The sequence below is a fragment of the Copadichromis virginalis genome, linkage group LG7, assembly GCF_057382275.1.
Source record: "Copadichromis virginalis isolate Kocher_CV1m ecotype Utaka linkage group LG7, C_Virginalis_male_GT1.1, whole genome shotgun sequence".
NCBI classification, from domain to species: Eukaryota; Metazoa; Chordata; class Actinopteri; order Cichliformes; family Cichlidae; genus Copadichromis; species Copadichromis virginalis.
The window spans coordinates 55561422-55589349 of record NC_140624.1 but is presented as its reverse complement, the minus strand read 5'-3'; positions in this window follow the sequence as shown (position 1 = coordinate 55589349).

Here is a 27928-nt window from a genome sequence, read left to right as displayed (position 1 = left end):
GTGATTGGCGTCACTGTCAGGACCACTCTCAGGGACACTTTCGTTGTCACTCTCATCCTCCTCATCATCCCAGTACCACCTCATTTCTTCAGCAATGGGATCTTCTGCTTGCTGGGCCGGGTGTATTTCAATTTCTCCTGCTGGGATTTCTTCTCTGTTATTGACCCAGGGTCCTTCAACTTGAGGTGGATTTATTTCTGTGCCTGCCTTGAACTCTTCAGGTACAGTCGGTTCCCCAGATTGAGTCATGTGGTCTGACTGTTGAAGTTGAGCATTTCTTCTTGGATGAGGATGGTGATGTTGATGTGCACTTTACACAAGTCATTCTGAAGATGTGGTCAGAGATCAGAATTGGTGCACATGTTCCAGGGTGTTTCCCATATATGGTTGGTTGTACCGATGTGCTCGGCATGTGCGAGCAGACGTAACAGTCTTTCTCTGTGGTTCTGTTAAACACGTATCTGTATCAGACATTTTTCATCCAAGGATGGATGTGGTCTTGTGTCACGTCCGGTAGATGTGAGTTGTCATGTCTCTTATCTCGGCTCGTGTATGGGATTCTGCCGTCTTCCAGGTCAGATAGTCTGATGAATAGAGCCGTTGCCAGTAGTAAGACGCCAGTCATCACCTGAGAACACTTCATGCTTGAGGTTGGCCACACCCAAATGTATCAGTGAGCCTAAAGTTGGTCAGTGGCTGGAGAGAATGAGAGTGCGAGCTGAGCTCAATCAGCACTCCTCCCTCGCCACTGGACTCACTGACACCTGGTGAAACACCCCTTTACACTTCAGTGAATCTCTGGTGGTCTGGGCTTCAAGCTCTACTTTCTTGCAGTGGCTCTGATGAATCCAAGATGGTCTCTCTGCTATTTTACAGGCTGTGGGTGTGGTCAATAACACTTGGTATGGGCCCTCCCAGGGTGGCTGTGGCTACAATGTAGCTTGCCATCACCAGTGTGTGAATGTGTGTGTGACTGGTTGTGTAAAGTGCTTTGGGGTCCTTAGGGACTAGAAAAGCGCTATACAAATACAGGCCATTTACCAAACCATATTAATGATGGTAAATGGTAAATGGCCTGCATTTGTATAGCGCTTTTCTAGTCCATAGGACCCCAAAGCGCTTTACACTACATTCAGTCATTCACCCATTCACACACACATTCACACACTGGCGATAGCAAGCTACATTGTAGCCACAGCTGCCCTGGGGCGCACTGACAGAGGCGAGGCTGCTGGACACAGGCGCCACCGGGCCCTCTGACCACCACCAGCAGGCAAACACGGGGTTAGTATCTTGTCCAAGGACATTTGGCATGCAGCCAGGATGCAGCCTGGGATCGAACCACCGACCTTCTGATTAGTGGCTGACCTGCTCTGCCACCTGAGCTACAGCCACCCCATGATGATAGGAAGGCCCCAACCCCGCCTTCCTAATGTGGGAGCCAACCAATAGGACCACTCACTCCATAACTGCGACTAGTAAGGGCACGATCATCACCACCTAACAAGGTACCAGTGGTATGAAACACACACTTGTTGTATTCCACTTGTATGCACAATCATAGTGGGTCACAGGCTGAACTGATATCCACAGGTAGTACGTGGCAGTCGGGTGAACAGGTCGCCGGTGGCAGGAAACTAAGTCAGTGCGTCAGAGGGGGGAAAGCCGAGATTCAGTTTGTTAGGATGGGGGACAGTGCGTTTGGAGGATGGGTGCAACACTGAGTGTCCCGGAGCAAAATTCAGTGTTTGGATTGTTTTCTGGGTCTCCCATCCTCCTCTTCATCATTCTCTTCCACTCTTGGCTCCATCATCATCACTGTCCTTGTCGTCAGTGTCAGTGTGATTGGCGTCACTGTCAGGACCACTCTCAGGGACACTTTCGTTGTCACTCTCATCCTCCTCATCATCCCAGTACCACCTCATTTCTTCAGCAATGGGATCTTCTGCTTGCTGGGCCAGGTGTATTTCAATTTCTCCTGCTGGGTTTTCTTCTCTGTTATTGACCCAGGGTCCTTCAACTTGAGGTGGATTTATTTCTGTGCCTGCCTTGAACTCTTCAGGTACAGTCGGTTCCCCAGATTGAGTCATGTGGTCTGACTGTTGAAGTTGAGCATTTCTTCTTGGATGAGGATGGTGATGTTGATGTGCACTTTACACAAGTCATTCTGAAGATGTGGTCAGAGATCAGAATTGGTGCACATGTTCCAGGGTGTTTCCCATATATGGTTGGTTGTACCGATGTGCTCGGCATGTGCGAGCAGACGTAACAGTCTTTCTCTGTGGTTCTGTTAAACACGTATCTGTATCAGGTATTTTTCATCCAAGGATGGATGTGGTCTTGTGTCACGTCCGGTAGATGTGAGTTGTCATGTCTCTTATCTCGGTTCGTGTATGGGATTCTGCCGTCTTCCAGGTCAGATAGTCTGATGAATAGAGCCGTTGCCAGTAGTAAGACGCCAGTCATCACCTGAGAACACTTCATGCTTGAGGTTGGCCACACCCAAATGTATCAGTGAGCCTAAAGTTGGTCAGTGGCTGGAGAGAATGAGAGTGCGAGCTGAGCTCAATCAGCACTCCTCCCTCGCCACTGGACTCACTGACACCTGGTGAAACACCCCTTTACACTTCTGTGAATCTCTGGTGGTCTGGGCTTCAAACTCTACTTTCTTGCAGTGGCTCTGATGAATCCAAGATGGTCTCTCTGCTATTTTACAGGCTGTGGGTGCGGTCAATAACACTTGGTATGGGCCCTCCCAGGGTGGCTGTGGCTACAATGTAGCTTGCCATCACCAGTGTGTGAATGTGTGTGTGAATGGGTGGATGACTGGTTGTGTAAAGCGCTTTGGGGTCATTAGGGACTAGAAAAGCGCTATACAAATACAGGCCATTTACCAAACCATATTAATGATGATAGGAAGGCCCCAACCCCGCCTTCCTAATGTGGGAGCCAACCAATAGGACCACTCACTCCATAACTGCGACTAGTAAGGGCACGATCATCACCACCTAACAAGGTAACAGTGGTATGAAACACACACTTGTTGTATTCCACTTGTATGCACAATCATAGTGGGTCACAGGCTGAACAGATATCCACAGGTAGTACGTGGCAGTCAGGTGAACAGGTCGCCGGTGGCAGGAAACTAAGTCAGTGCGTCAGAGGGGGGAAAGCCGAGATTCAGTTTGTTAGGATGGGGGACAGTGCGTTTGGAGGATGGGTGCAAGACTGAGTGTCCCGGAGCAAAAATCAGTGTTTGGATTGTTTTCTCGGTCTCCCATCCTCCTCTTCATCATTCTCTTCCACTCTTGGCTCCATCATCATCACTGTCGTTGTCGTCAGTGTCAGTGTGATTGGCGTCACTGTCAGGACCACTCTCAGGGACACTTTCGTTGTCACTCTCATCCTCCTCATCATCCCAGTACCACCTCATTTCTTCAGCAATGGGATATTCTGCTTGCTGGGCCGGGTGTATTTCAATTTCTCCTGCTGGGATTTCTTCTCTGTTATTGACCCAGGGTCCTTCAACTTGAGGTGGATTTATTTCTGTGCCTGCCTTGAACTCTTCAGGTACAGTCGGTTCCCCAGATTGAGTCATGTGGTCTGACTGTTGAAGTTGAGCATTTCTTCTTGGATGAGGATGTTGATGTTGATGTGCACTTTACACAAGTCATTCTGAAGATGTGGTCAGAGATCAGAATTGGTGCACATGTTCCAGGGTGTTTCCCATATATGGTTGGTTGTACCGATGTGCTCGGCATGTGGGAGCAGACGTAACAGTCTTTCTCTGTGGTTCTGTTGAACACGTATCTGTATCAGACATTTTTCATCCAAGGATGGATGTGGTCTTGTGTCACGTCCGGTAGATGTGAGTTGTCATGTCTCTTATCTCGGCTCGTGTATGGGATTCTGCCGTCTTCCAGGTCAGATAGTCTGATGAATAGAGCCGTTGCCAGTAGTAAGACGCCAGTCATCACCTGAGAACACTTCATGCTTGAGGTTGGCCACACCCAAATGTATCAGTGAGCCTAAAGTTGGTCAGTGGCTGGAGAGAATGAGAGTGCGAGCTGAGCTCAATCAGCACTCCTCCCTCGCCACTGGACTCACTGACACCTGGTGAAACACCCCTTTACACTTCTGTGAATCTCTGGTGGTCTGGGCTTCAAGCTCTACTTTCTTGCAGTGGCTCTGATGAATCCAAGATGGTCTCTCTGCTATTTTACAGGCTGTGGGTGCGGTCAATAACACTTGGTATGGGCCCTCCCAGGGTGACTGTGGCTACAATGTAGCTTGCCATCACCAGTGTGTGAATATGTGTGTGAATGGGTGGATGACTGGTTGTGTAAAGCGCTTTGGGGTCCTTAGGGACTAGAAAAGCGCTATACAAATACAGGCCATTTACCAAACCATATTAATGATGATAGGAAGGCCCCAACCCCGCCTTCCTAATGTGGGAGCCAACCAATAGGACCACTCACTCCATAACTGCGACTAGTAAGGGCACGATCATCACCACCTAACAAGGTACCAGTGGTATGAAACACACACTTGTTGTATTCCACTTGTATGCACAATCATAGTGGGTCACAGGCTGAACAGATATCCACAGGTAGTACGTGGCAGTCAGGTGAACAGGTCGCCGGTGGCAGGAAACTAAGTCAGTGCGTCAGAGGGGGGAAAGCCGAGATTCAGTTTGTTAGGATGGGGGACAGTGCGTTTGGAGGATGGGTGCAACACTGAGTGTCCCGGAGCAAAATTCAGTGTTTGGATTGTTTTCTGGGTCTCCCATCCTCCTCTTCATCATTCTCTTCCACTCTTGGCTCCATCATCATCACTGTCCTTGTCGTCAGTGTCAGTGTGATTGGCGTCACTGTCAGGACCACTCTCAGGGACACTTTCGTTGTCACTCTCATCCTCCTCATCATCCCAGTACCACCTCATTTCTTCAGCAATGGGATCTTCTGCTTGCTGGGCCGGGTGTATTTCAATTTCTCCTGCTGGGATTTCTTCTCTGTTATTGACCCAGGGTCCTTCAACTTGAGGTGGATTTATTTCTGTGCCTGCCTTGAACTCTTCAGGTACAGTCGGTTCCCCAGATTGAGTCATGTGGTCTGACTGTTGAAGTTGAGCATTTCTTCTTGGATGAGGATGGTGATGTTGATGTGCACTTTACACAAGTCATTCTGAAGATGTGGTCAGAGATCAGAATTGGTGCACATGTTCCAGGGTGTTTCCCATATATGGTTGGTTGTACCGATGTGCTCGGCATGTGCGAGCAGACGTAACAGTCTTTCTCTGTGGTTCTGTTAAACACGTATCTGTATCAGACATTTTTCATCCAAGGATGGATGTGGTCTTGTGTCACGTCCGGTAGATGTGAGTTGTCATGTCTCTTATCTCGGCTCGTGTATGGGATTCTGCCGTCTTCCAGGTCAGATAGTCTGATGAATAGAGCCGTTGCCAGTAGTAAGACGCCAGTCATCACCTGAGAACACTTCATGCTTGAGGTTGGCCACACCCAAATGTATCAGTGAGCCTAAAGTTGGTCAGTGGCTGGAGAGAATGAGAGTGCGAGCTGAGCTCAATCAGCACTCCTCCCTCGCCACTGGACTCACTGACACCTGGTGAAACACCCCTTTACACTTCAGTGAATCTCTGGTGGTCTGGGCTTCAAGCTCTACTTTCTTGCAGTGGCTCTGATGAATCCAAGATGGTCTCTCTGCTATTTTACAGGCTGTGGGTGTGGTCAATAACACTTGGTATGGGCCCTCCCAGGGTGGCTGTGGCTACAATGTAGCTTGCCATCACCAGTGTGTGAATGTGTGTGTGACTGGTTGTGTAAAGTGCTTTGGGGTCCTTAGGGACTAGAAAAGCGCTATACAAATACAGGCCATTTACCAAACCATATTAATGATGGTAAATGGTAAATGGCCTGCATTTGTATAGCGCTTTTCTAGTCCATAGGACCCCAAAGCGCTTTACACTACATTCAGTCATTCACCCATTCACACACACATTCACACACTGGCGATAGCAAGCTACATTGTAACCACAGCTGCCCTGGGGCGCACTGACAGAGGCGAGGCTGCCGGACACAGGCGCCACCGGGCCCTCTGACCACCACCAGCAGGCAAACACGGGGTTAGTATCTTGTCCAAGGACATTTGGCATGCAGCCAGGATGCAGCCTGGGATCGAACCACCGACCTTCTGATTAGTGGCTGACCTGCTCTGCCACCTGAGCTACAGCCACCCCATGATGATAGGAAGGCCCCAACCCCGCCTTCCTAATGTGGGAGCCAACCAATAGGACCACTCACTCCATAACTGCGACTAGTAAGGGCACGATCATCACCACCTAACAAGGTACCAGTGGTATGAAACACACACTTGTTGTATTCCACTTGTATGCACAATCATAGTGGGTCACAGGCTGAACTGATATCCACAGGTAGTACGTGGCAGTCGGGTGAACAGGTCGCCGGTGGCAGGAAACTAAGTCAGTGCGTCAGAGGGGGGAAAGCCGAGATTCAGTTTGTTAGGATGGGGGACAGTGCGTTTGGAGGATGGGTGCAACACTGAGTGTCCCGGAGCAAAATTCAGTGTTTGGATTGTTTTCTGGGTCTCCCATCCTCCTCTTCATCATTCTCTTCCACTCTTGGCTCCATCATCATCACTGTCCTTGTCGTCAGTGTCAGTGTGATTGGCGTCACTGTCAGGACCACTCTCAGGGACACTTTCGTTGTCACTCTCATCCTCCTCATCATCCCAGTACCACCTCATTTCTTCAGCAATGGGATCTTCTGCTTGCTGGGCCAGGTGTATTTCAATTTCTCCTGCTGGGATTTCTTCTCTGTTATTGACCCAGGGTCCTTCAACTTGAGGTGGATTTATTTCTGTGCCTGCCTTGAACTCTTCAGGTACAGTCGGTTCCCCAGATTGAGTCATGTGGTCTGACTGTTGAAGTTGAGCATTTCTTCTTGGATGAGGATGGTGATGTTGATGTGCACTTTACACAAGTCATTCTGAAGATGTGGTCAGAGATCAGAATTGGTGCACATGTTCCAGGGTGTTTCCCATATATGGTTGGTTGTACCGATGTGCTCGGCATGTGCGAGCAGACGTAACAGTCTTTCTCTGTGGTTCTGTTAAACACGTATCTGTATCAGGTATTTTTCATCCAAGGATGGATGTGGTCTTGTGTCACGTCCGGTAGATGTGAGTTGTCATGTCTCTTATCTCGGTTCGTGTATGGGATTCTGCCGTCTTCCAGGTCAGATAGTCTGATGAATAGAGCCGTTGCCAGTAGTAAGACGCCAGTCATCACCTGAGAACACTTCATGCTTGAGGTTGGCCACACCCAAATGTATCAGTGAGCCTAAAGTTGGTCAGTGGCTGGAGAGAATGAGAGTGCGAGCTGAGCTCAATCAGCACTCCTCCCTCGCCACTGGACTCACTGACACCTGGTGAAACACCCCTTTACACTTCTGTGAATCTCTGGTGGTCTGGGCTTCAAGCTCTACTTTCTTGCAGTGGCTCTGATGAATCCAAGATGGTCTCTCTGCTATTTTACAGGCTGTGGGTGCGGTCAATAACACTTGGTATGGGCCCTCCCAGGGTGACTGTGGCTACAATGTAGCTTGCCATCACCAGTGTGTGAATATGTGTGTGAATGGGTGGATGACTGGTTGTGTAAAGCGCTTTGGGGTCCTTAGGGACTAGAAAAGCGCTATACAAATACAGGCCATTTACCAAACCATATTAATGATGATAGGAAGGCCCCAACCCCGCCTTCCTAATGTGGGAGCCAACCAATAGGACCACTCACTCCATAACTGCGACTAGTAAGGGCACGATCATCACCACCTAACAAGGTACCAGTGGTATGAAACACACACTTGTTGTATTCCACTTGTATGCACAATCATAGTGGGTCACAGGCTGAACAGATATCCACAGGTAGTACGTGGCAGTCAGGTGAACAGGTCGCCGGTGGCAGGAAACTAAGTCAGTGCGTCAGAGGGGGGAAAGCCGAGATTCAGTTTGTTAGGATGGGGGACAGTGCGTTTGGAGGATGGGTGCAAGACTGAGTGTCCCGGAGCAAAATTCAGTGTTTGGATTGTTTTCTGGGTCTCCCATCCTCCTCTTCATCATTCTCTTCCACTCTTGGCTCCATCATCATCACTGTCCTTGTCGTCAGTGTCAGTGTGATTGGCGTCACTGTCAGGACCACTCTCAGGGACACTTTCGTTGTCACTCTCATCCTCCTCATCATCCCAGTACCACCTCATTTCTTCAGCAATGGGATCTTCTGCTTGCTGGGCCGGGTGTATTTCAATTTCTCCTGCTGGGATTTCTTCTCTGTTATTGACCCAGGGTCCTTCAACTTGAGGTGGATTTATTTCTGTGCCTGCCTTGAACTCTTCAGGTACAGTCGGTTCCCCAGATTGAGTCATGTGGTCTGACTGTTGAAGTTGAGCATTTCTTCTTGGATGAGGATGGTGATGTTGATGTGCACTTTACACAAGTCATTCTGAAGATGTGGTCAGAGATCAGAATTGGTGCACATGTTCCAGGGTGTTTCCCATATATGGTTGGTTGTACCGATGTGCTCGGCATGTGCGAGCAGACGTAACAGTCTTTCTCTGTGGTTCTGTTAAACACGTATCTGTATCAGACATTTTTCATCCAAGGATGGATGTGGTCTTGTGTCACGTCCGGTAGATGTGAGTTGTCATGTCTCTTATCTCGGCTCGTGTATGGGATTCTGCCGTCTTCCAGGTCAGATAGTCTGATGAATAGAGCCGTTGCCAGTAGTAAGACGCCAGTCATCACCTGAGAACACTTCATGCTTGAGGTTGGCCACACCCAAATGTATCAGTGAGCCTAAAGTTGGTCAGTGGCTGGAGAGAATGAGAGTGCGAGCTGAGCTCAATCAGCACTCCTCCCTCACCACTGGACTCACTGACACCTGGTGAAACACCCCTTTACACTTCAGTGAATCTCTGGTGGTCTGGGCTTCAAGCTCTACTTTCTTGCAGTGGCTCTGATGAATCCAAGATGGTCTCTCTGCTATTTTACAGGCTGTGGGTGTGGTCAATAACACTTGGTATGGGCCCTCCCAGGGTGGCTGTGGCTACAATGTAGCTTGCCATCACCAGTGTGTGAATGTGTGGATGACTGGTTGTGTAAAGTGCTTTGGGGTCCTTAGGGACTAGAAAAGCGCTATACAAATACAGGCCATTTACCAAACCATATTAATGATGGTAAATGGCCTGCATTTGTATAGCGCTTTTCTAGTCCATAGGACCCCAAAGCGCTTTACACTACATTCAGTCATTCACCCATTCACACACACATTCACACACTGGCGATAGCAAGCTACATTGTAGCCACAGCTGCCCTGGGGCGCACTGACAGAGGCGAGGCTGCCGGACGCAGGCGCCACCGGGCCCTCTGACCACCACCAGTAGGCAAACACGGGGTTAGTATCTTGCCAAAGGACATTTGGCATGCAGCCAGGATGCAGCCTGGGATCGAACCACCGACCTTCTGATTAGTGGCTGACCTGCTCTGCCACCTGAGCTACAGCCACCCCATGATGATAGGAAGGCCCCAACCCCGCCTTCCTAATGTGGGAGCCAACCAATAGGACCACTCACTCCATAACTGCGACTAGTAAGGGCACGATCATCACCACCTAACAAGGTACCAGTGGTATGAAACACACACTTGTTGTATTCCACTTGTATGCACAATCATAGTGGGTCACAGGCTGAACTGATATCCACAGGTAGTACGTGGCAGTCGGGTGAACAGGTCGCCGGTGGCAGGAAACTAAGTCAGTGCGTCAGAGGGGGGAAAGCCGAGATTCAGTTTGTTAGGATGGGGGACAGTGCGTTTGGAGGATGGGTGCAAGACTGAGTGTCCCGGAGCAAAATTCAGTGTTTGGATTGTTTTCTGGGTCTCCCATCCTCCTCTTCATCATTCTCTTCCACTCTTGGCTCCATCATCATCACTGTCGTTGTCGTCAGTGTCAGTGTGATTGGCGTCACTGTCAGGACCACTCTCAGGGACACTTTCGTTGTCACTCTCATCCTCCTCATCATCCCAGTACCACCTCATTTCTTCAGCAATGGGATCTTCTGCTTGCTGGGCCGGGTGTATTTCAATTTCTCCTGCTGGGATTTCTTCTCTGTTATTGACCCAGGGTCCTTCAACTTGAGGTGGATTTATTTCTGTGCCTGCCTTGAACTCTTCAGGTACAGTCGGTTCCCCAGATTGAGTCATGTGGTCTGACTGTTGAAGTTGAGCATTTCTTCTTGGATGAGGATGGTGATGTTGATGTGCACTTTACACAAGTCATTCTGAAGATGTGGTCAGAGATCAGAATTGGTGCACATGTTCCAGGGTGTTTCCCATGTATGGTTGGTTGTACCGATGTGCTCGGCATGTGCGAGCAGACGTAACAGTCTTTCTCTGTGGTTCTGTTAAACACGTATCTGTATCAGGCATTTTTCATCCAAGGATGGATGTGGTCTTGTGTCACGTCCGGTAGATGTGAGTTGTCATGTCTCTTATCTCGGCTCGTGTATGGGATTCTGCCGTCTTCCAGGTCAGATAGTCTGATGAATAGAGCCGTTGCCAGTAGTAAGACGCCAGTCATCACCTGAGAACACTTCATGCTTGAGGTTGGCCACACCCAAATGTATCAGTGAGCCTAAAGTTGGTCAGTGGCTGGAGAGAATGAGAGTGCGAGCTGAGCTCAATCAGCACTCCTCCCTCGCCACTGGACTCACTGACACCTGGTGAAACACCCCTTTACACTTCTGTGAATCTCTGGTGGTCTGGGCTTCAAGCTCTACTTTCTTGCAGTGGCTCTGATGAATCCAAGATGGTCTCTCTGCTATTTTACAGGCTGTGGGTGTGGTCAATAACACTTGGTATGGGCCCTCCCAGGGTGGCTGTGGCTACAATGTAGCTTGCCATCACCAGTGTGTGAATGTGTGTGTGAATGGGTGGATGACTGGTTGTGTAAAGCGCTTTGGGGTCCTTAGGGACTAGAAAAGCGCTATACAAATACAGGCCATTTACCAAACCATATTAATGATGATAGGAAGGCCCCAACCCCGCCTTCCTAATGTGGGAGCCAACCAATAGGACCACTCACTCCATAACTGCGACTAGTAAGGGCACGATCATCACCACCTAACAAGGTACCAGTGGTATGAAACACACACTTGTTGTATTCCACTTGTATGCACAATCATAGTGGGTCACAGGCTGAACTGATATCCACAGGTAGTACGTGGCAGTCGGGTGAACAGGTCGCCGGTGGCAGGAAACTAAGTCAGTGCGTCAGAGGGGGGAAAGCCGAGATTCAGTTTGTTAGGATGGGGGACAGTGCGTTTGGAGGATGGGTGCAAGACTGAGTGTCCCGGAGCAAAATTCAGTGTTTGGATTGTTTTCTGGGTCTCCCATCCTCCTCTTCATCATTCTCTTCCACTCTTGGCTCCATCATCATCACTGTCGTTGTCGTCAGTGTCAGTGTGATTGGCGTCACTGTCAGGACCACTCTCAGGGACACTTTCGTTGTCACTCTCATCCTCCTCATCATCCCAGTACCACCTCATTTCTTCAGCAATGGGATCTTCTGCTTGCTGGGCCGGGTGTATTTCAGTTTCTCCTGCTGGGATTTCTTCTCTGTTATTGACCCAGGGTCCTTCAACTTGAGGTGGATTTATTTCTGTGCCTGCCTTGAACTCTTCAGGTACAGTCGGTTCCCCAGATTGAGTCATGTGGTCTGACTGTTGAAGTTGAGCATTTCTTCTTGGATGAGGATGGTGATGTTGATGTGCACTTTACACAAGTCATTCTGAAGATGTGGTCAGAGATCAGAATTGGTGCACATGTTCCAGGGTGTTTCCCATATATGGTTGGTTGTACCGATGTGCTCGGCATGTGCGAGCAGACGTAACAGTCTTTCTCTGTGGTTCTGTTAAACACGTATCTGTATCAGGTATTTTTCATCCAAGGATGGATGTGGTCTTGTGTCACGTCCGGTAGATGTGAGTTGTCATGTCTCTTATCTCGGCTCGTGTATGGGATTCTGCCGTCTTCCAGGTCAGATAGTCTGATGAATAGAGCCGTTGCCAGTAGTAAGACGCCAGTCATCACCTGAGAACACTTCATGCTTGAGGTTGGCCACACCCAAATGTATCAGTGAGCCTAAAGTTGGTCAGTGGCTGGAGAGAATGAGAGTGCGAGCTGAGCTCAATCAGCACTCCTCCCTCGCCACTGGACTCACTGACACCTGGTGAAACACCCCTTTACACTTCTGTGAATCTCTGGTGGTCTGGGCTTCAAGCTCTACTTTCTTGCAGTGGCTCTGATGAATCCAAGATGGTCTCTCTGCTATTTTACAGGCTGTGGGTGCGGTCAATAACACTTGGTATGGGCCCTCCCAGGGTGACTGTGGCTACAATGTAGCTTGCCATCACCAGTGTGTGAATATGTGTGTGAATGGGTGGATGACTGGTTGTGTAAAGCGCTTTGGGGTCCTTAGGGACTAGAAAAGCGCTATACAAATACAGGCCATTTACCAAACCATATTAATGATGATAGGAAGGCCCCAACCCCGCCTTCCTAATGTGGGAGCCAACCAATAGGACCACTCACTCCATAACTGCGACTAGTAAGGGCACGATCATCACCACCTAACAAGGTACCAGTGGTATGAAACACACACTTGTTGTATTCCACTTGTATGCACAATCATAGTGGGTCACAGGCTGAACAGATATCCACAGGTAGTACGTGGCAGTCAGGTGAACAGGTCGCCGGTGGCAGGAAACTAAGTCAGTGCGTCAGAGGGGGGAAAGCCGAGATTCAGTTTGTTAGGATGGGGGACAGTGCGTTTGGAGGATGGGTGCAAGACTGAGTGTCCCGGAGCAAAATTCAGTGTTTGGATTGTTTTCTGGGTCTCCCATCCTCCTCTTCATCATTCTCTTCCACTCTTGGCTCCATCATCATCACTGTCCTTGTCGTCAGTGTCAGTGTGATTGGCGTCACTGTCAGGACCACTCTCAGGGACACTTTCGTTGTCACTCTCATCCTCCTCATCATCCCAGTACCACCTCATTTCTTCAGCAATGGGATCTTCTGCTTGCTGGGCCGGGTGTATTTCAATTTCTCCTGCTGGGATTTCTTCTCTGTTATTGACCCAGGGTCCTTCAACTTGAGGTGGATTTATTTCTGTGCCTGCCTTGAACTCTTCAGGTACAGTCGGTTCCCCAGATTGAGTCATGTGGTCTGACTGTTGAAGTTGAGCATTTCTTCTTGGATGAGGATGGTGATGTTGATGTGCACTTTACACAAGTCATTCTGAAGATGTGGTCAGAGATCAGAATTGGTGCACATGTTCCAGGGTGTTTCCCATATATGGTTGGTTGTACCGATGTGCTCGGCATGTGCGAGCAGACGTAACAGTCTTTCTCTGTGGTTCTGTTAAACACGTATCTGTATCAGACATTTTTCATCCAAGGATGGATGTGGTCTTGTGTCACGTCCGGTAGATGTGAGTTGTCATGTCTCTTATCTCGGCTCGTGTATGGGATTCTGCCGTCTTCCAGGTCAGATAGTCTGATGAATAGAGCCGTTGCCAGTAGTAAGACGCCAGTCATCACCTGAGAACACTTCATGCTTGAGGTTGGCCACACCCAAATGTATCAGTGAGCCTAAAGTTGGTCAGTGGCTGGAGAGAATGAGAGTGCGAGCTGAGCTCAATCAGCACTCCTCCCTCGCCACTGGACTCACTGACACCTGGTGAAACACCCCTTTACACTTCTGTGAATCTCTGGTGGTCTGGGCTTCAAGCTCTACTTTCTTGCAGTGGCTCTGATGAATCCAAGATGGTCTCTCTGCTATTTTACAGGCTGTGGGTGTGGTCAATAACACTTGGTATGGGCCCTCCCAGGGTGGCTGTGGCTACAATGTAGCTTGCCATCACCAGTGTGTGAATGTGTGTGTGACTGGTTGTGTAAAGTGCTTTGGGGTCCTTAGGGACTAGAAAAGCGCTATACAAATACAGGCCATTTACCAAACCATATTAATGATGGTAAATGGCCTGCATTTGTATAGCGCTTTTCTAGTCCATAGGACCCCAAAGCGCTTTACACTACATTCAGTCATTCACCCATTCACACACACATTCACACACTGGCGATAGCAAGCTACATTGTAACCACAGCTGCCCTGGGGCGCACTGACAGAGGCGAGGCTGCCGGACACAGGCGCCACCGGGCCCTCTGACCACCACCAGCAGGCAAACACGGGGTTAGTATCTTGTCCAAGGACATTTGGCATGCAGCCAGGATGCAGCCTGGGATCGAACCACCGACCTTCTGATTAGTGGCTGACCTGCTCTGCCACCTGAGCTACAGCCACCCCATGATGATAGAAAGGCCCCAACCCCGCCTTCCTAATGTGGGAGCCAACCAATAGGACCACTCACTCCATAACTGCGACTAGTAAGGGCACGATCATCACCACCTAACAAGGTACCAGTGGTATGAAACACACACTTGTTGTATTCCACTTGTATGCACAATCATAGTGGGTCACAGGCTGAACTGATATCCACAGGTAGTACGTGGCAGTCGGGTGAACAGGTCGCCGGTGGCAGGAAACTAAGTCAGTGCGTCAGAGGGGGGAAAGCCGAGATTCAGTTTGTTAGGATGGGGGACAGTGCGTTTGGAGGATGGGTGCAAGACTGAGTGTCCCGGAGCAAAATTCAGTGTTTGGATTGTTTTCTGGGTCTCCCATCCTCCTCTTCATCATTCTCTTCCACTCTTGGCTCCATCATCATCACTGTCGTTGTCGTCAGTGTCAGTGTGATTGGCGTCACTGTCAGGACCACTCTCAGGGACACTTTCGTTGTCACTCTCATCCTCCTCATCATCCCAGTACCACCTCATTTCTTCAACAATGGGATCTTCTGCTTGCTGGGCCGGGTGTATTTCAGTTTCTCCTGCTGGGATTTCTTCTCTGTTATTGACCCAGGGTCCTTCAACTTGAGGTGGATTTATTTCTGTGCCTGCCTTGAACTCTTCAGGTACAGTCGGTTCCCCAGATTGAGTCATGTGGTCTGACTGTTGAAGTTGAGCATTTCTTCTTGGATGAGGATGTTGATGTTGATGTGCACTTTACACAAGTCATTCTGAAGATGTGGTCAGAGATCAGAATTGGTGCACATGTTCCAGGGTGTTTCCCATATATGGTTGGTTGTACCGATGTGCTCGGCATGTGCGAGCAGACGTAACAGTCTTTCTCTGTGGTTCTGTTAAACACGTATCTGTATCAGGTATTTTTCATCCAAGGATGGATGTGGTCTTGTGTCACGTCCGGTAGATGTGAGTTGTCATGTCTCTTATCTCGGCTCGTGTATGGGATTCTGCCGTCTTCCAGGTCAGATAGTCTGATGAATAGAGCCGTTGCCAGTAGTAAGACGCCAGTCATCACCTGAGAACACTTCATGCTTGAGGTTGGCCACACCCAAATGTATCAGTGAGCCTAAAGTTGGTCAGTGGCTGGAGAGAATGAGAGTGCGAGCTGAGCTCAATCAGCACTCCTCCCTCGCCACTGGACTCACTGACACCTGGTGAAACACCCCTTTACACTTCTGTGAATCTCTGGTGGTCTGGGCTTCAAGCTCTACTTTCTTGCAGTGGCTCTGATGAATCCAAGATGGTCTCTCTGCTATTTTACAGGCTGTGGGTGCGGTCAATAACACTTGGTATGGGCCCTCCCAGGGTGACTGTGGCTACAATGTAGCTTGCCATCACCAGTGTGTGAATATGTGTGTGAATGGGTGGATGACTGGTTGTGTAAAGCGCTTTGGGGTCCTTAGGGACTAGAAAAGCGCTATACAAATACAGGCCATTTACCAAACCATATTAATGATGATAGGAAGGCCCCAACCCCGCCTTCCTAATGTGGGAGCCAACCAATAGGACCACTCACTCCATAACTGCGACTAGTAAGGGCACGATCATCACCACCTAACAAGGTACCAGTGGTATGAAACACACACTTGTTGTATTCCACTTGTATGCACAATCATAGTGGGTCACAGGCTGAACAGATATCCACAGGTAGTACGTGGCAGTCAGGTGAACAGGTCGCCGGTGGCAGGAAACTAAGTCAGTGCGTCAGAGGGGGGAAAGCCGAGATTCAGTTTGTTAGGATGGGGGACAGTGCGTTTGGAGGATGGGTGCAAGACTGAGTGTCCCGGAGCAAAATTCAGTGTTTGGATTGTTTTCTGGGTCTCCCATCCTCCTCTTCATCATTCTCTTCCACTCTTGGCTCCATCATCATCACTGTCCTTGTCGTCAGTGTCAGTGTGATTGGCGTCACTGTCAGGACCACTCTCAGGGACACTTTCGTTGTCACTCTCATCCTCCTCATCATCCCAGTACCACCTCATTTCTTCAGCAATGGGATCTTCTGCTTGCTGGGCCGGGTGTATTTCAATTTCTCCTGCTGGGATTTCTTCTCTGTTATTGACCCAGGGTCCTTCAACTTGAGGTGGATTTATTTCTGTGCCTGCCTTGAACTCTTCAGGTACAGTCGGTTCCCCAGATTGAGTCATGTGGTCTGACTGTTGAAGTTGAGCATTTCTTCTTGGATGAGGATGGTGATGTTGATGTGCACTTTACACAAGTCATTCTGAAGATGTGGTCAGAGATCAGAATTGGTGCACATGTTCCAGGGTGTTTCCCATATATGGTTGGTTGTACCGATGTGCTCGGCATGTGCGAGCAGACGTAACAGTCTTTCTCTGTGGTTCTGTTAAACACGTATCTGTATCAGACATTTTTCATCCAAGGATGGATGTGGTCTTGTGTCACGTCCGGTAGATGTGAGTTGTCATGTCTCTTATCTCGGCTCGTGTATGGGATTCTGCCGTCTTCCAGGTCAGATAGTCTGATGAATAGAGCCGTTGCCAGTAGTAAGACGCCAGTCATCACCTGAGAACACTTCATGCTTGAGGTTGGCCACACCCAAATGTATCAGTGAGCCTAAAGTTGGTCAGTGGCTGGAGAGAATGAGAGTGCGAGCTGAGCTCAATCAGCACTCCTCCCTCACCACTGGACTCACTGACACCTGGTGAAACACCCCTTTACACTTCTGTGAATCTCTGGTGGTCTGGGCTTCAAGCTCTACTTTCTTGCAGTGGCTCTGATGAATCCAAGATGGTCTCTCTGCTATTTTACAGGCTGTGGGTGTGGTCAATAACACTTGGTATGGGCCCTCCCAGGGTGGCTGTGGCTACAATGTAGCTTGCCATCACCAGTGTGTGAATGTGTGGATGACTGGTTGTGTAAAGTGCTTTGGGGTCCTTAGGGACTAGAAAAGCGCTATACAAATACAGGCCATTTACCAAACCATATTAATGATGGTAAATGGCCTGCATTTGTATAGCGCTTTTCTAGTCCATAGGACCCCAAAGCGCTTTACACTACATTCAGTCATTCACCCATTCACACACACATTCACACACTGGCGATAGCAAGCTACATTGTAGCCACAGCTGCCCTGGGGCGCACTGACAGAGGCGAGGCTGCCGGACGCAGGCGCCACCGGGCCCTCTGACCACCACCAGTAGGCAAACACGGGGTTAGTATCTTGCCAAAGGACATTTGGCATGCAGCCAGGATGCAGCCTGGGATCGAACCACCGACCTTCTGATTAGTGGCTGACCTGCTCTGCCACCTGAGCTACAGCCACCCCATGATGATAGGAAGGCCCCAACCCCGCCTTCCTAATGTGGGAGCCAACCAATAGGACCACTCACTCCATAACTGCGACTAGTAAGGGCACGATCATCACCACCTAACAAGGTACCAGTGGTATGAAACACACACTTGTTGTATTCCACTTGTATGCACAATCATAGTGGGTCACAGGCTGAACTGATATCCACAGGTAGTACGTGGCAGTCGGGTGAACAGGTCGCCGGTGGCAGGAAACTAAGTCAGTGCGTCAGAGGGGGGAAAGCCGAGATTCAGTTTGTTAGGATGGGGGACAGTGCGTTTGGAGGATGGGTGCAAGACTGAGTGTCCCGGAGCAAAATTCAGTGTTTGGATTGTTTTCTGGGTCTCCCATCCTCCTCTTCATCATTCTCTTCCACTCTTGGCTCCATCATCATCACTGTCGTTGTCGTCAGTGTCAGTGTGATTGGCGTCACTGTCAGGACCACTCTCAGGGACACTTTCGTTGTCACTCTCATCCTCCTCATCATCCCAGTACCACCTCATTTCTTCAGCAATGGGATCTTCTGCTTGCTGGGCCGGGTGTATTTCAATTTCTCCTGCTGGGATTTCTTCTCTGTTATTGACCCAGGGTCCTTCAACTTGAGGTGGATTTATTTCTGTGCCTGCCTTGAACTCTTCAGGTACAGTCGGTTCCCCAGATTGAGTCATGTGGTCTGACTGTTGAAGTTGAGCATTTCTTCTTGGATGAGGATGGTGATGTTGATGTGCACTTTACACAAGTCATTCTGAAGATGTGGTCAGAGATCAGAATTGGTGCACATGTTCCAGGGTGTTTCCCATGTATGGTTGGTTGTACCGATGTGCTCGGCATGTGCGAGCAGACGTAACAGTCTTTCTCTGTGGTTCTGTTAAACACGTATCTGTATCAGGCATTTTTCATCCAAGGATGGATGTGGTCTTGTGTCACGTCCGGTAGATGTGAGTTGTCATGTCTCTTATCTCGGCTCGTGTATGGGATTCTGCCGTCTTCCAGGTCAGATAGTCTGATGAATAGAGCCGTTGCCAGTAGTAAGACGCCAGTCATCACCTGAGAACACTTCATGCTTGAGGTTGGCCACACCCAAATGTATCAGTGAGCCTAAAGTTGGTCAGTGGCTGGAGAGAATGAGAGTGCGAGCTGAGCTCAATCAGCACTCCTCCCTCGCCACTGGACTCACTGACACCTGGTGAAACACCCCTTTACACTTCTGTGAATCTCTGGTGGTCTGGGCTTCAAGCTCTACTTTCTTGCAGTGGCTCTGATGAATCCAAGATGGTCTCTCTGCTATTTTACAGGCTGTGGGTGTGGTCAATAACACTTGGTATGGGCCCTCCCAGGGTGGCTGTGGCTACAATGTAGCTTGCCATCACCAGTGTGTGAATGTGTGTGTGAATGGGTGGATGACTGGTTGTGTAAAGCGCTTTGGGGTCCTTAGGGACTAGAAAAGCGCTATACAAATACAGGCCATTTACCAAACCATATTAATGATGATAGGAAGGCCCCAACCCCGCCTTCCTAATGTGGGAGCCAACCAATAGGACCACTCACTCCATAACTGCGACTAGTAAGGGCACGATCATCACCACCTAACAAGGTACCAGTGGTATGAAACACACACTTGTTGTATTCCACTTGTATGCACAATCATAGTGGGTCACAGGCTGAACTGATATCCACAGGTAGTACGTGGCAGTCGGGTGAACAGGTCGCCGGTGGCAGGAAACTAAGTCAGTGCGTCAGAGGGGGGAAAGCCGAGATTCAGTTTGTTAGGATGGGGGACAGTGCGTTTGGAGGATGGGTGCAAGACTGAGTGTCCCGGAGCAAAATTCAGTGTTTGGATTGTTTTCTGGGTCTCCCATCCTCCTCTTCATCATTCTCTTCCACTCTTGGCTCCATCATCATCACTGTCGTTGTCGTCAGTGTCAGTGTGATTGGCGTCACTGTCAGGACCACTCTCAGGGACACTTTCGTTGTCACTCTCATCCTCCTCATCATCCCAGTACCACCTCATTTCTTCAACAATGGGATCTTCTGCTTGCTGGGCCGGGTGTATTTCAGTTTCTCCTGCTGGGATTTCTTCTCTGTTATTGACCCAGGGTCCTTCAACTTGAGGTGGATTTATTTCTGTGCCTGCCTTGAACTCTTCAGGTACAGTCGGTTCCCCAGATTGAGTCATGTGGTCTGACTGTTGAAGTTGAGCATTTCTTCTTGGATGAGGATGGTGATGTTGATGTGCACTTTACACAAGTCATTCTGAAGATGTGGTCAGAGATCAGAATTGGTGCACATGTTCCAGGGTGTTTCCCATATATGGTTGGTTGTACCGATGTGCTCGGCATGTGCGAGCAGACGTAACAGTCTTTCTCTGTGGTTCTGTTAAACACGTATCTGTATCAGGCATTTTTCATCCAAGGATGGATGTGGTCTTGTGTCACGTCCGGTAGATGTGAGTTGTCATGTCTCTTATCTCGGCTCGTGTATGGGATTCTGCCGTCTTCCAGGTCAGATAGTCTGATGAATAGAGCCGTTGCCAGTAGTAAGACGCCAGTCATCACCTGAGAACACTTCATGCTTGAGGTTGGCCACACCCAAATGTATCAGTGAGCCTAAAGTTGGTCAGTGGCTGGAGAGAATGAGAGTGCGAGCTGAGCTCAATCAGCACTCCTCCCTCGCCACTGGACTCACTGACACCTGGTGAAACACCCCTTTACACTTCTGTGAATCTCTGGTGGTCTGGGCTTCAAGCTCTACTTTCTTGCAGTGGCTCTGATGAATCCAAGATGGTCTCTCTGCTATTTTACAGGCTGTGGGTGTGGTCAATAACACTTGGTATGGGCCCTCCCAGGGTGGCTGTGGCTACAATGTAGCTTGCCATCACCAGTGTGTGAATGTGTGTGTGAATGGGTGGATGACTGGTTGTGTAAAGTGCTTTGGGGTCCTTAGGGACTAGAAAAGCGCTATACAAATACAGGCCATTTACCAAACCATATTAATGATGATAGGAAGGCCCCAACCCCGCCTTCCTAATGTGGGAGCCAACCAATAGGACCACTCACTCCATAACTGCGACTAGTAAGGGCACGATCATCACCACCTAACAAGGTACCAGTGGTATGAAACACACACTTGTTGTATTCCACTTGTATGCACAATCATAGTGGGTCACAGGCTGAACTGATATCCACAGGTAGTACGTGGCAGTCGGGTGAACAGGTCGCCGGTGGCAGGAAACTAAGTCAGTGCGTCAGAGGGGGGAAAGCCGAGATTCAGTTTGTTAGGATGGGGGACAGTGCGTTTGGAGGATGGGTGCAACACTGAGTGTCCCGGAGCAAAATTCAGTGTTTGGATTGTTTTCTGGGTCTCCCATCCTCCTCTTCATCATTCTCTTCCACTCTTGGCTCCATCATCATCACTGTCCTTGTCGTCAGTGTCAGTGTGATTGGCGTCACTGTCAGGACCACTCTCAGGGACACTTTCGTTGTCACTCTCATCCTCCTCATCATCCCAGTACCACCTCATTTCTTCAGCAATGGGATCTTCTGCTTGCTGGGCCAGGTGTATTTCAGTTTCTCCTGCTGGGATTTCTTCTCTGTTATTGACCCAGGGTCCTTCAACTTGAGGTGGATTTATTTCTGTGCCTGCCTTGAACTCTTCAGGTACAGTCGGTTCCCCAGATTGAGTCATGTGGTCTGACTGTTGAAGTTGAGCATTTCTTCTTGGATGAGGATGGTGATGTTGATGTGCACTTTACACAAGTCATTCTGAAGATGTGGTCAGAGATCAGAATTGGTGCACATGTTCCAGGGTGTTTCCCATATATGGTTGGTTGTACCGATGTGCTCGGCATGTGCGAGCAGACGTAACAGTCTTTCTCTGTGGTTCTGTTAAACACGTATCTGTATCAGGTATTTTTCATCAAAGGATGGATGTGGTCTTGTGTCACGTCCGGTAGATGTGAGTTGTCATGTCTCTTATCTCGGTTCGTGTATGGGATTCTGCCGTCTTCCAGGTCAGATAGTCTGATGAATAGAGCCGTTGCCAGTAGTAAGACGCCAGTCATCACCTGAGAACACTTCATGCTTGAGGTTGGCCACACCCAAATGTATCAGTGAGCCTAAAGTTGGTCAGTGGCTGGAGAGAATGAGAGTGCGAGCTGAGCTCAATCAGCACTCCTCCCTCGCCACTGGACTCACTGACACCTGGTGAAACACCCCTTTACACTTCTGTGAATCTCTGGTGGTCTGGGCTTCAAGCTCTACTTTCTTGCAGTGGCTCTGATGAATCCAAGATGGTCTCTCTGCTATTTTACAGGCTGTGGGTGCGGTCAATAACACTTGGTATGGGCCCTCCCAGGGTGGCTGTGGCTACAATGTAGCTTGCCATCACCAGTGTGTGAATGTGTGTGTGAATGGGTGGATGACTGGTTGTGTAAAGCGCTTTGGGGTCATTAGGGACTAGAAAAGCGCTATACAAATACAGGCCATTTACCAAACCATATTAATGATGATAGGAAGGCCCCAACCCCGCCTTCCTAATGTGGGAGCCAACCAATAGGACCACTCACTCCATAACTGCGACTAGTAAGGGCACGATCATCACCACCTAACAAGGTAACAGTGGTATGAAACACACACTTGTTGTATTCCACTTGTATGCACAATCATAGTGGGTCACAGGCTGAACAGATATCCACAGGTAGTACGTGGCAGTCAGGTGAACAGGTCGCCGGTGGCAGGAAACTAAGTCAGTGCGTCAGAGGGGGGAAAGCCGAGATTCAGTTTGTTAGGATGGGGGACAGTGCGTTTGGAGGATGGGTGCAAGACTGAGTGTCCCGGAGCAAAATTCAGTGTTTGGATTGTTTTCTGGGTCTCCCATCCTCCTCTTCATCATTCTCTTCCACTCTTGGCTCCATCATCATCACTGTCCTTGTCGTCAGTGTCAGTGTGATTGGCGTCACTGTCAGGACCACTCTCAGGGACACTTTCGTTGTCACTCTCATCCTCCTCATCATCCCAGTACCACCTCATTTCTTCAGCAATGGGATCTTCTGCTTGCTGGGCCGGGTGTATTTCAATTTCTCCTGCTGGGATTTCTTCTCTGTTATTGACCCAGGGTCCTTCAACTTGAGGTGGATTTATTTCTGTGCCTGCCTTGAACTCTTCAGGTACAGTCGGTTCCCCAGATTGAGTCATGTGGTCTGACTGTTGAAGTTGAGCATTTCTTCTTGGATGAGGATGTTGATGTTGATGTGCACTTTACACAAGTCATTCTGAAGATGTGGTCAGAGATCAGAATTGGTGCACATGTTCCAGGGTGTTTCCCATATATGGTTGGTTGTACCGATGTGCTCGGCATGTGGGAGCAGACGTAACAGTCTTTCTCTGTGGTTCTGTTGAACACGTATCTGTATCAGACATTTTTCATCCAAGGATGGATGTGGTCCTGTGTCACGTCCGGTAGATGTGAGTTGTCATGTCTCTTATCTCGGCTCGTGTATGGGATTCTGCCGTCTTCCAGGTCAGATAGTCTGATGAATAGAGCCGTTGCCAGTAGTAAGACGCCAGTCATCACCTGAGAACACTTCATGCTTGAGGTTGGCCACACCCAAATGTATCAGTGAGCCTAAAGTTGGTCAGTGGCTGGAGAGAATGAGAGTGCGAGCTGAGCTCAATCAGCACTCCTCCCTCGCCACTGGACTCACTGACACCTGGTGAAACACCCCTTTACACTTCTGTGAATCTCTGGTGGTCTGGGCTTCAAGCTCTACTTTCTTGCAGTGGCTCTGATGAATCCAAGATGGTCTCTCTGCTATTTTACAGGCTGTGGGTGCGGTCAATAACACTTGGTATGGGCCCTCCCAGGGTGACTGTGGCTACAATGTAGCTTGCCATCACCAGTGTGTGAATATGTGTGTGAATGGGTGGATGACTGGTTGTGTAAAGCGCTTTGGGGTCCTTAGGGACTAGAAAAGCGCTATACAAATACAGGCCATTTACCAAACCATATTAATGATGATAGGAAGGCCCCAACCCCGCCTTCCTAATGTGGGAGCCAACCAATAGGACCACTCACTCCATAACTGCGACTAGTAAGGGCACGATCATCACCACCTAACAAGGTACCAGTGGTATGAAACACACACTTGTTGTATTCCACTTGTATGCACAATCATAGTGGGTCACAGGCTGAACAGATATCCACAGGTAGTACATGGCAGTCAGGTGAACAGGTCGCCGGTGGCAGGAAACTAAGTCAGTGCGTCAGAGGGGGGAAAGCCGAGATTCAGTTTGTTAGGATGGGGGACAGTGCGTTTGGAGGATGGGTGCAAGACTGAGTGTCCCGGAGCAAAATTCAGTGTTTGGATTGTTTTCTGGGTCTCCCATCCTCCTCTTCATCATTCTCTTCCACTCTTGGCTCCATCATCATCACTGTCCTTGTCGTCAGTGTCAGTGTGATTGGCGTCACTGTCAGGACCACTCTCAGGGACACTTTCGTTGTCACTCTCATCCTCCTCATCATCCCAGTACCACCTCATTTCTTCAGCAATGGGATCTTCTGCTTGCTGGGCCGGGTGTATTTCAATTTCTCCTGCTGGGATTTCTTCTCTGTTATTGACCCAGGGTCCTTCAACTTGAGGTGGATTTATTTCTGTGCCTGCCTTGAACTCTTCAGGTACAGTCGGTTCCCCAGATTGAGTCATGTGGTCTGACTGTTGAAGTTGAGCATTTCTTCTTGGATGAGGATGGTGATGTTGATGTGCACTTTACACAAGTCATTCTGAAGATGTGGTCAGAGATCAGAATTGGTGCACATGTTCCAGGGTGTTTCCCATATATGGTTGGTTGTACCGATGTGCTCGGCATGTGCGAGCAGACGTAACAGTCTTTCTCTGTGGTTCTGTTAAACACGTATCTGTATCAGACATTTTTCATCCAAGGATGGATGTGGTCTTGTGTCACGTCCGGTAGATGTGAGTTGTCATGTCTCTTATCTCGGCTCGTGTATGGGATTCTGCCGTCTTCCAGGTCAGATAGTCTGATGAATAGAGCCGTTGCCAGTAGTAAGACGCCAGTCATCACCTGAGAACACTTCATGCTTGAGGTTGGCCACACCCAAATGTATCAGTGAGCCTAAAGTTGGTCAGTGGCTGGAGAGAATGAGAGTGCGAGCTGAGCTCAATCAGCACTCCTCCCTCGCCACTGGACTCACTGACACCTGGTGAAACACCCCTTTACACTTCAGTGAATCTCTGGTGGTCTGGGCTTCAAGCTCTACTTTCTTGCAGTGGCTCTGATGAATCCAAGATGGTCTCTCTGCTATTTTACAGGCTGTGGGTGTGGTCAATAACACTTGGTATGGGCCCTCCCAGGGTGGCTGTGGCTACAATGTAGCTTGCCATCACCAGTGTGTGAATGTGTGTGTGACTGGTTGTGTAAAGTGCTTTGGGGTCCTTAGGGACTAGAAAAGCGCTATACAAATACAGGCCATTTACCAAACCATATTAATGATGGTAAATGGTAAATGGCCTGCATTTGTATAGCGCTTTTCTAGTCCATAGGACCCCAAAGCGCTTTACACTACATTCAGTCATTCACCCATTCACACACACATTCACACACTGGCGATAGCAAGCTACATTGTAACCACAGCTGCCCTGGGGCGCACTGACAGAGGCGAGGCTGCCGGACACAGGCGCCACCGGGCCCTCTGACCACCACCAGCAGGCAAACACGGGGTTAGTATCTTGTCCAAGGACATTTGGCATGCAGCCAGGATGCAGCCTGGGATCGAACCACCGACCTTCTGATTAGTGGCTGACCTGCTCTGCCACCTGAGCTACAGCCACCCCATGATGATAGGAAGGCCCCAACCCCGCCTTCCTAATGTGGGAGCCAACCAATAGGACCACTCACTCCATAACTGCGACTAGTAAGGGCACGATCATCACCACCTAACAAGGTACCAGTGGTATGAAACACACACTTGTTGTATTCCACTTGTATGCACAATCATAGTGGGTCACAGGCTGAACTGATATCCACAGGTAGTACGTGGCAGTCGGGTGAACAGGTCGCCGGTGGCAGGAAACTAAGTCAGTGCGTCAGAGGGGGGAAAGCCGAGATTCAGTTTGTTAGGATGGGGGACAGTGCGTTTGGAGGATGGGTGCAACACTGAGTGTCCCGGAGCAAAATTCAGTGTTTGGATTGTTTTCTGGGTCTCCCATCCTCCTCTTCATCATTCTCTTCCACTCTTGGCTCCATCATCATCACTGTCCTTGTCGTCAGTGTCAGTGTGATTGGCGTCACTGTCAGGACCACTCTCAGGGACACTTTCGTTGTCACTCTCATCCTCCTCATCATCCCAGTACCACCTCATTTCTTCAGCAATGGGATCTTCTGCTTGCTGGGCCAGGTGTATTTCAATTTCTCCTGCTGGGATTTCTTCTCTGTTATTGACCCAGGGTCCTTCAACTTGAGGTGGATTTATTTCTGTGCCTGCCTTGAACTCTTCAGGTACAGTCGGTTCCCCAGATTGAGTCATGTGGTCTGACTGTTGAAGTTGAGCATTTCTTCTTGGATGAGGATGGTGATGTTGATGTGCACTTTACACAAGTCATTCTGAAGATGTGGTCAGAGATCAGAATTGGTGCACATGTTCCAGGGTGTTTCCCATATATGGTTGGTTGTACCGATGTGCTCGGCATGTGCGAGCAGACGTAACAGTCTTTCTCTGTGGTTCTGTTAAACACGTATCTGTATCAGGTATTTTTCATCCAAGGATGGATGTGGTCTTGTGTCACGTCCGGTAGATGTGAGTTGTCATGTCTCTTATCTCGGTTCGTGTATGGGATTCTGCCGTCTTCCAGGTCAGATAGTCTGATGAATAGAGCCGTTGCCAGTAGTAAGACGCCAGTCATCACCTGAGAACACTTCATGCTTGAGGTTGGCCACACCCAAATGTATCAGTGAGCCTAAAGTTGGTCAGTGGCTGGAGAGAATGAGAGTGCGAGCTGAGCTCAATCAGCACTCCTCCCTCGCCACTGGACTCACTGACACCTGGTGAAACACCCCTTTACACTTCTGTGAATCTCTGGTGGTCTGGGCTTCAAGCTCTACTTTCTTGCAGTGGCTCTGATGAATCCAAGATGGTCTCTCTGCTATTTTACAGGCTGTGGGTGCGGTCAATAACACTTGGTATGGGCCCTCCCAGGGTGGCTGTGGCTACAATGTAGCTTGCCATCACCAGTGTGTGAATGTGTGTGTGAATGGGTGGATGACTGGTTGTGTAAAGCGCTTTGGGGTCATTAGGGACTAGAAAAGCGCTATACAAATACAGGCCATTTACCAAACCATATTAATGATGATAGGAAGGCCCCAACCCCGCCTTCCTAATGTGGGAGCCAACCAATAGGACCACTCACTCCATAACTGCGACTAGTAAGGGCACGATCATCACCACCTAACAAGGTAACAGTGGTATGAAACACACACTTGTTGTATTCCACTTGTATGCACAATCATAGTGGGTCACAGGCTGAACAGATATCCACAGGTAGTACGTGGCAGTCAGGTGAACAGGTCGCCGGTGGCAGGAAACTAAGTCAGTGCGTCAGAGGGGGGAAAGCCGAGATTCAGTTTGTTAGGATGGGGGACAGTGCGTTTGGAGGATGGGTGCAAGACTGAGTGTCCCGGAGCAAAATTCAGTGTTTGGATTGTTTTCTGGGTCTCCCATCCTCCTCTTCATCATTCTCTTCCACTCTTGGCTCCATCATCATCACTGTCCTTGTCGTCAGTGTCAGTGTGATTGGCGTCACTGTCAGGACCACTCTCAGGGACACTTTCGTTGTCACTCTCATCCTCCTCATCATCCCAGTACCACCTCATTTCTTCAGCAATGGGATCTTCTGCTTGCTGGGCCGGGTGTATTTCAATTTCTCCTGCTGGGATTTCTTCTCTGTTATTGACCCAGGGTCCTTCAACTTGAGGTGGATTTATTTCTGTGCCTGCCTTGAACTCTTCAGGTACAGTCGGTTCCCCAGATTGAGTCATGTGGTCTGACTGTTGAAGTTGAGCATTTCTTCTTGGATGAGGATGGTGATGTTGATGTGCACTTTA